We start from the raw sequence: 8,873 nt of genomic DNA on the forward strand, positions 1-8,873 counted from the left end.
CTTCTCTGAAGATGTCCTGCTTGGCCAAACATCCAGCTGTGATTTCTTATAATACAGGTAACAACTCTGCAATGCAACATCTTATATTTGATTTCCATCCTACCTGCCTAACTTTCCCTTACCCATGCTCCTAATTTCCTGATACTTAAATACCCAATAAAGTGTTAGCATGTAAGCTTACCCCAGGCTCTGTTTTCTAAAGTATGGGTAAGACACACGGCATTTAAAAATCTCCACTTTCCAACAACACACTACGCATGATACCCCAATTCCTTTAGACTATTCTTTTTCCAAGCAGTTTACTCCTTTTCCTATGCTATTCCTCCAGTCTGCAATATACAATATACTTTTCTAATTATTCACCCATAAAAATCTTGGTTTTTTTTCTTTAAGGCCAAGAGAAAAATACCTATCGTGTGTTTTAATCACTGTCCGTCAGCTTCTCCCTGTCTCCCACTTATACTTCTAGTGAAGAATTTACTGCTTTGAAACAGTCAAATCTTTCACCTGTTCCTATCATCTGCCAAATATTAAGCTTGTTTTGAGAACAGGTTTTATGTTTATTCTCCTTTGACTCTTTATCCCCCAAGTTCTTTGGCACAGTGTCTTGCACATAGTAGTAGATCAATAAATGTTGAATTCAATATTAAGTATCATAGCAGAGGAAGTGGTATTTCAGATGGATACGTCAGTATTAATTTCAAATAAGGTTAGTACAGCTATTAATCTTTTTTACTTCCCCTACAGGTTTCAAGCTACAAAGCCTTTTAAATCTTCAAAACATATTTTCCAGAAGATCCAAATTATTTTATTTTATTTCTCTTAGCATGCAGAAAAAAATCACTGGGAAGTGGGGAAAACAGAGAGCCATCTATACATTCAATTCTGTCCTACGTATAAGAACATATTGCTATGAAGTAGTAGATAACATTGAATTCTAATCAAACCCTAATGAAAAAATTTTGTAGTACTTATTGGCTGGTATGTTTCCTTCTTTGTAATCTTAGACAGTCACTTAATGGCAGTAGGTTAGTGCATTATTAAATAGTGTGTTACCAACTGTGTTTTATCTGGATAAAGATACTTAGTGTTTAGTGGAATTTACTGATGTGCTTTATTTTCACTTCCAGGACACCAAAGAAAGCTCAAGTCATCACATTATACTAATAATTAAATGGTGGATCGTTTAAATGATAGCATACAACTGATGAAGACACTCATGTATCTCAAGATAGGTGAAAATGTGATGTCTTTTTGTATTACAGATGGTCAGTCTTGCCTCTGGTGAGTGTCGCAGACTGTACGTGAGATCTCTGAATATGAGCCATTTTATCCAGACTCAGCTTTCAGAATTTCAGATTGGGTTAGACTTTACCAGTGTTATTTGCGATAAAACACTGCAGTGCTGATGCACAGGTCTGGGGCTTCACTAATAAAAACTACTTATCGTAACATTTATGTTAATTAGTCATTCATGGCACAATTCTTTTTCTTTCTTTAAACCAATGTATTGTTCTATTTTCATTCTGCTCTGATGACCAGGCCACACTTAGATATGGAAATTTTATTCTAAGAATGATGTCAACATGATTTTCACGAGAGCAGCAATCTTTGTTTATTTTATTTAATAATACCAAGTAAAAAATACAGTGTCTGGCCCTGAATTGGTGCTCCACAAATATTTTTTGAAGGAAGGTTAGAATAACAGAAAAATAAAAGGAAGAAATGCATAATGGAAGAAAGGAGGAAAGAAAAAAGTTTTATCAGTCCATCAATTATTTTTCTTCATGAAACTGTAGTGTCTCCTTAACAGCGATTTATCAGAAAGAGAAGTTAACATTAGGTTATTTAACATTTAAATATTATAAGATAATTTTGACAACATGTTGACCAAAAAGAGTTTAGGGCATGTTTAATATATCTTAGGGTCATTTTAGTATCTTTCTGTGTGAAATCTATAAAGATTTACATAGAAATTAAAACTATATCTGACCAATATCATTCAGAATATGAAAATATTCTAGCTTGGGTCTTGCTTGTGAAAAGGTACATGGAGTTAGGTTCGTACCCTGGTAAAATAAACTACATCAGATCAGGCTTTTACCAGAAACCATCATGTGGGAAGGACTTATTAAATAGATGACTCATTAGGTATGAGAGTTTTATTGCATCCAGTTGATTAATCCAACAGATGACTCTGAAATATCACTTTAAGATAAAAGAAACAAAACCAGACTTAAGCTATATGCCAATTCATTTCTCTTCAGCTCTGTTTAGCAGAACATTTTTCAAAATGGTGTCACACCTGCTGTGTGAACATGTTATTCTCCAGGTACACTAAATTAATTTCTTAGTAATATGTTCACAAGAATTTCAAGACATATCCCTGGGGGAAAATTCAGAAATTAATGTTTAGCTCAGCCCAGACAATGAAGGAGACCAAAGTAAAAAACATTAAAGGGGTAAGGGGTAGAGAGGAATGGGTAAAGGGGCATGAAAATCAAGTACAATGTATTTTGAGAAGTAAAATTAAATTAAATTTTTAAAAATAAAAATAAAATAATAAATAAATAAATAAATGAGTTTTAGAGTGATGCTCATGCACCACAGCATTGACTTCAGGTGCCAGCCCATGTCCACCCTGAGCCCTGGAGCAGTCCTGTCCCCCAACCAACCACATGGTTGTCCCAGGTAAGCACTACTCCAAAGCCCTGGCCCCGACTTCAGTTGTTGGCCCACACCTGCCCCAAGCTCTGGAGAAGGCCTGCCCACTGACTGAGCAGGAGCTGTGGCAACCCACTACATACTCAATTGCATTGACACAAAGAGAGTCATCAGCAGAGCCTTCAGATAGAAGAGGAAGTCTTTCTGCTCATAGCCCACTCCACCTGTAAAAAGAAACAAGTGTCCTACCAGATGACCTAATTTCAACAAAGAATTATTAGCACTACAAACAAACAAGAAGATATGGCACCACCAAAGGAATATGGTAATTCTCAAGTACCATAGCCCATAGAGCATGAAACCCTTGAGATGCCTGAAAAAAAATTCCACGCACTGATCTTAAGAAAGTTCAAAGAGATAAGAGAAGAATCAATTAGAGAACACAATGAAAAGAGAAAAAAATATCCAGGATATGAAGAAGGAAATTTACAAAAACATTAATACCTTAAAAAATAATGTAACAGAACTCCTAGAACTGAAGGATTCACTCAGTGAAACAAAGAACAGAACAAAAAGCTTGAGAAGCAGGCTAGAGCTAATATAAGAAAGAATTACTGATCTTGAAGATAGTCTTTCTGAAGATGAAAAAAAGGAAAAAAGAATTTAAAAAATGAAGAAAATCTAAGAGAGCTAGCAGACAACTTCAAGCATACAAACATTTGAATCACAGGTATTCCAGAAGGGGAGGAGAAGGGAAAAGGCATCGAAAACCTATTTAAAGAAATAACAACAGAGAACTTCCCAGGGTGTAGGGAGAGATGCAGACCTTCAGATCCAAGAATCCCAAAGATCCCCAACCAGATTCAATCCAAAATGGTCCTCTCCAAGACACACTGTAGTCAAACTGGCAAAACTCAAATGATGAAGAGAGAATTCTAAAAGCAGCAAGAGAAAAGCAGCAAGCCAATAATAAGGGAGCCCCTATCAGACTAACAGCAGACTTCTCAACTACAACCTTACAAGCCCAGAAGAAAATGGGATGATATATTCAAAATACTAAAAGATAAAAATTGCCAGCCAAGAATTCTATACCCAGCAAGATTATCCTTCAGAAATAAGGGAGAAATAGTGTATTTCCCAGACAAACCAAAATTATGGGAATTCACTATCACATGACCAGCCCTCAAGAAAAACTCAAAGGAATCTTGTGTCCAGAATCTGAAAAACTATAATCACTATACCAGATTTAAAATAAAGAGCAAAACCCACCATTAAAACCAAAATGCAAATGAGAAAGAGAAAGATGCTTAATCACATCTTCTCAAAAATTCAAATAACATTGAAGATGAAAAATAAAAGGGAAAGAAAGAGACAAATGATATTTAAAACACCTAAACAAAAAGCAATATAACGACAGGAGTAAAGGAATACCTGTCAATAACAACCCTAAATGTAAATGGATTAAACGCCCCATTCAAAATACAGACTGACTGATTGGATTAAAAAGATACACCCAAGTATATGCTGTCTTCAGGAGATCCACCTCAACTATAAGAACATACAGATTAAAAGTGAAGGGATGGAAAAAGATATACCGCGCAAATGGAAAGCAAAACAACAGGAGTAGTAGCTATTCTTATATCAAATAAAATAGACTTCAAATCAAACACAAAAAAAAAAAACAAAGAAGGTCATTATATAATGATAAAGGGATCTCTCTAATTAGAAGATAGAACAATCATAAATATGAAAACACGAACACTGGAGCATCAAGATATGTAAAGCAAGGCAGCCGGGAAACTTGTGGACCTTCCTCTCGCCATCTCTTAAGGGAGGACCGCTGCCGCTGGCCGGTCGTGGGGGGTGACCGCCACTTTGCCCCCGGCAGGAGAGGCTGCCTCACTTACAGGCAACAGCTTTGAAGTGTGGAGCAGGAAAAGAACTGCTTCTTAGCTGCAAAAGCGAGTCTCGAAACAGAGAACACGGCACCAGGGCTGCTGTGGATGCAGCCAGGATCCCGGAGGCCGGGGCTGCGCTGAAGGCGGCCAGCTGCCCTATTCAGGATTAGAGGTTTCAGGCTGGCATTAAAGAAGATTCCTGGGAGCGCCCGAGCCGCGCCGCGACTGAACAGCCGGAGGCGGCAGCGGCTGAGAACAAGAAAGGCGACAAACCAGAGACAGAGAACGAGCACTCGACCTGGCACAACCCTGTGAGTGACCCTTGGCCCAGTTCTGTTCCGCCCCGGTGCTGCATCCATTTTCCCAGGTGCGGGCCGCTCTGCCCGGATCGGCCATCACTGAGCCTTCCCACTTGCTTGGCCTGGCGCGGGGCTTTCCAGAGCTTGCGGGCCGGCCTCCTCTCCCACTCCCTCCGTGGTTCTCTGGTGGGGCTGGTGGCATGGGGCATCCCCGGCCAGTGTTGGGAGGGCAAGGAAGCATGGGGCGGGCCGACTGTCACTCCACCACACCCTGGACTCCGGCCCCAGTAAACTTCCTGTTACTGGGAGGCAGATACCATCTCTGCGGCCACCAGTTTGGAAAAAAGCCTAACGAATTTCTGGTTGGGAATAGTGTGGTAGGAGAGTTCCCAGGTCTGCTTGAACCTGTCGGAGAGCTGGCTGCAGGCGGGCACTAGACTCGGTTTATAGCAGGGGAATACAAAGGTGAACAAGACCCGAGAAAGATCTACACAGTGCTACAAAGGCACCCAGAGAGACCGGTCATCTGTGCCTAGCAGAAACCTGGTAGACTTCCTGGGCAAGGCAGTGCCGAGCAGGGTCTTGAAGGCCCAGCTGATAGACTAGGGGTGCAGAAGACACGCCCCAGCCCAGCACAGTGCGCACAGAGTGGGGAGACATGCGGCCAGGGAGGCGGAGACTCGACAGAAACCACACACCCGGTGGGGTCGCCACTGCACGATCAAACAGCCTGGGCCAGAGCACATAGAACGGGGAAAAGTCCTGTACAGGAAGTGGAAGCTCAACAGAGATCACACACCCTGTGGTACATGATCCATGAGCCCAGCAGAGTCCAAGCTGACCAGAAAGGTGGCTCCCCGGAGAAGCCCAAGACCTGAGGCAACCACACACACAAGGCACTAGAGGCCAACTGAGCAGTCACGGAGGGAGCCATACGAAATTGGCAACCACAGCAACATCCTAGTTAGTCATTAGTCTCAAACCGGTGGACTGTGAAACTCCCTGCCACAATGAATAAACACCAAAGAAAAGATACCAGAAATACAAAAAATCAAGAAAGTACACCATGAAAGTTAATAAATCTCAAACTCTAGATCCTATAGAACAAGAAGCCCTTGAAATAACTGACAAGGAATTTAAAGTGATAATTCTAAGGAAACTGAATGAGATACAAGAAAACTCAGCTAGACATCATGATGAAATGAGGAAAAGTATACAGGATCTGAAAGAGGAAATGTACAAGGAAATCAATGTCCTGAAAAAAAATGTAGCAGAACTTGCTGAACTGAAGAAGTTATTCAGCGAAATAAAAAACACAACGGGGAGTTTAACCAGCAGGCTTGTCGAAGTTGAAGAGAGAACCTCTGAACTTGAAGATGGGCTGTCTGAAATAACACAAGCAGACAAAAAGAAAGAAAAAAGAATCAAGGACATTGAAGAAGACCTGAGAGAGATATCAGACAACCTTAAGCGATCAAATATCCGAGTCATGGGTATTCCAGAAGGGGAGGAAAATGGAGATTCCATTGAAAACATATTCAACAAAATAGTGGCAGAAAACTTCCCAGGTATAGGAAAAATCACAGATCTTCAGATTCAGGAAGCTCAATGATCTCCAAATGTATTCAACCCAAAAAGACCTTCTCCAAGTCATGTCATAGTCAAATTGGCAAAACTCAGAGACAAAGAGAGAATCTTAAAAGCTACAAGAGAGAAGCGTCAATTCACCTATAAGGGAGCCCCAATCAGGTTAACATCAGACTTTTCATCACAAACCCTAAAAGCTAGAAAGGAATGGGATGATATTTTCAAAACACTAAAAGACAAAGATTGCCAACCAAGAATACTCTACCCTGCAAGGCTATCCTTCCGAAATGAGGGGCAAATAGTATATTTCTCAGACAAACAAAAACTGTGGGAGTTCACTACCACATGACCACCCTTACAAGAAATCCTCAAGGGAGTACTGGGTTTGGTTCCTGAAAAATAACTACCACTGCCATAAAAACCAAAGAAAAATCTAAACCCGCTAGTACAATAAAAATGGCATTCATGAAGAGAAAACAAGCTAACAAAAACACTATCTACAACCTAAGGAACCAACAAACACAGAAACCAAACAGTAAATCAGAAAGCAAGGAACAAAAGACACCTAAGACAACCAAACAACCAATAAAATGCTAGGAATAAATCAACACCTTTCAATAACAACTCTTAATGTAAAAGGCTTAAATCCCCCAATTAAAAGACCCAGACTGGCTGACTGGATCAAAAAGCAGGACCCAACTATATGCTGCCTACAAGAGACCCACCTCACCCATAAAGATTCATACAGACTAAGAGTGAAAGGATGGAAAAAGATTTACCATGCAAACAGAAAAGAAAAACGAGCTGGAGTAGCTATTCTTATATCTGACAAAATAGACTTTAAACTCAAAACCATAAAAAGAGACAATGAGGGATACTACTTAATGATAAAAGGACTGATCCATCAAGAAGACATAACAATTATAAATATGTACGCACCCAATGTTGGAGTAGGCAGATTTATAAAACAAACTCTATTGGACCTAAAGAAGGAAATAGACGCTAATACCATAATAGCAGGGGACGTGAACACTCCACTGTCAATATTAGACAGATCATCTAGGCAAAGAATCAGTAGAGAAACACAAGATCTAAACAAGACTCTAGACCAATTGGAATTGGCAGATATCTACAGAACATTCCACCCAACAACCTCAGAATATTCATTCATCTCAGCAGCACATGGATCATTCTCCAGGACAGATCACATATTAGGTCACAAATCAAGTCTCAATAAATTCAAAAAAATTGGAATTATCCCATGTATCTTCTCAGACCACAATGGATTAAAACTAGAAATTAATAACAAACGAAACACTGGAAACTATACAAACAAATGGAAATTAAACAGCATTCTACTTAATGACATATGGGTCCAAGAAGAAATCAAGCAGGAAATCAAAAAATTTATTGAAACTAATGAAAACAATAACACATCATACCAAAACCTGTGGGATACTGCAAAAGCAGTATTGAGGGGAAAATTTATTGCATTAAATGCTCACTTCAGATGAATAGAAAGATGGCAAGTGAACAGCCTAACACTTCACCTTAAATAACTAGAAAAACAAGAACAATCCAAACCTAAAGTTAGCAGACGGAAAGAAATCATTAAGATCAGAGCAGAACTGAATGAATGTGAAAACCAAAAAACAATTCAAAAGATCAACGAATCAAAAAGTTGGTTTTTTGAAAAGATAAATAAAATTGACAAACCATTAGCATGGCTAACAACAAAAAAAAGAGAGAAGACTCAAATAACAAAAATTAGAAATGAAAAAGGCGATATTACAACTGATTCATCTGAAATACAAGGAATCATTCGAGACTACTATAAACAACTATACGCCAACAAATTTGAAAATCTGGAGGAAATGGATAAATTTCTGGACACACACAAGCTCCCAAAACTGAACCATGAAGACGTAGAAAATTTGAACAGACCAATAACAATAAAGGAGATTGAAGCTGTTATCAGAAGGCTCCCAACAAAGAAAAGCCCAGGACCAGATGGATTCACAGCAGAATTTTACCAAACATTCAAACAGGAATTGACACCGATTCTTTACAAACTATTCCAAAAGATTGAAACGGACGCAAATCTCCCAAACTCATTCTATGAAGCAAACATCATCCTGATACCAAAACCAGGTAAAGATATAACCAAAAAAGAAAACTACAGGCCGATATCCTTGATGAATATAGATGCAAAAATCCTCACTAAAATACTAGCAAACAGAATACAGCAACACATACGTAAAATTATTCCTCACGATCAAGTGGGATTCATCCCAGGGATGCAAGGTTGGTTCAACATACGCAAATCAATAAATGTGATACAGCATATTAATAAACTCAAACACAAGGACCATATGATCATCTCTATAGATGCTGAAAAAGCATTTGATAAAGTTCAGCATTCGTT

This window comes from Cynocephalus volans, chromosome 6 (genome assembly GCF_027409185.1).
Source record: "Cynocephalus volans isolate mCynVol1 chromosome 6, mCynVol1.pri, whole genome shotgun sequence".
NCBI lineage: Eukaryota > Metazoa > Chordata > Mammalia > Dermoptera > Cynocephalidae > Cynocephalus > Cynocephalus volans.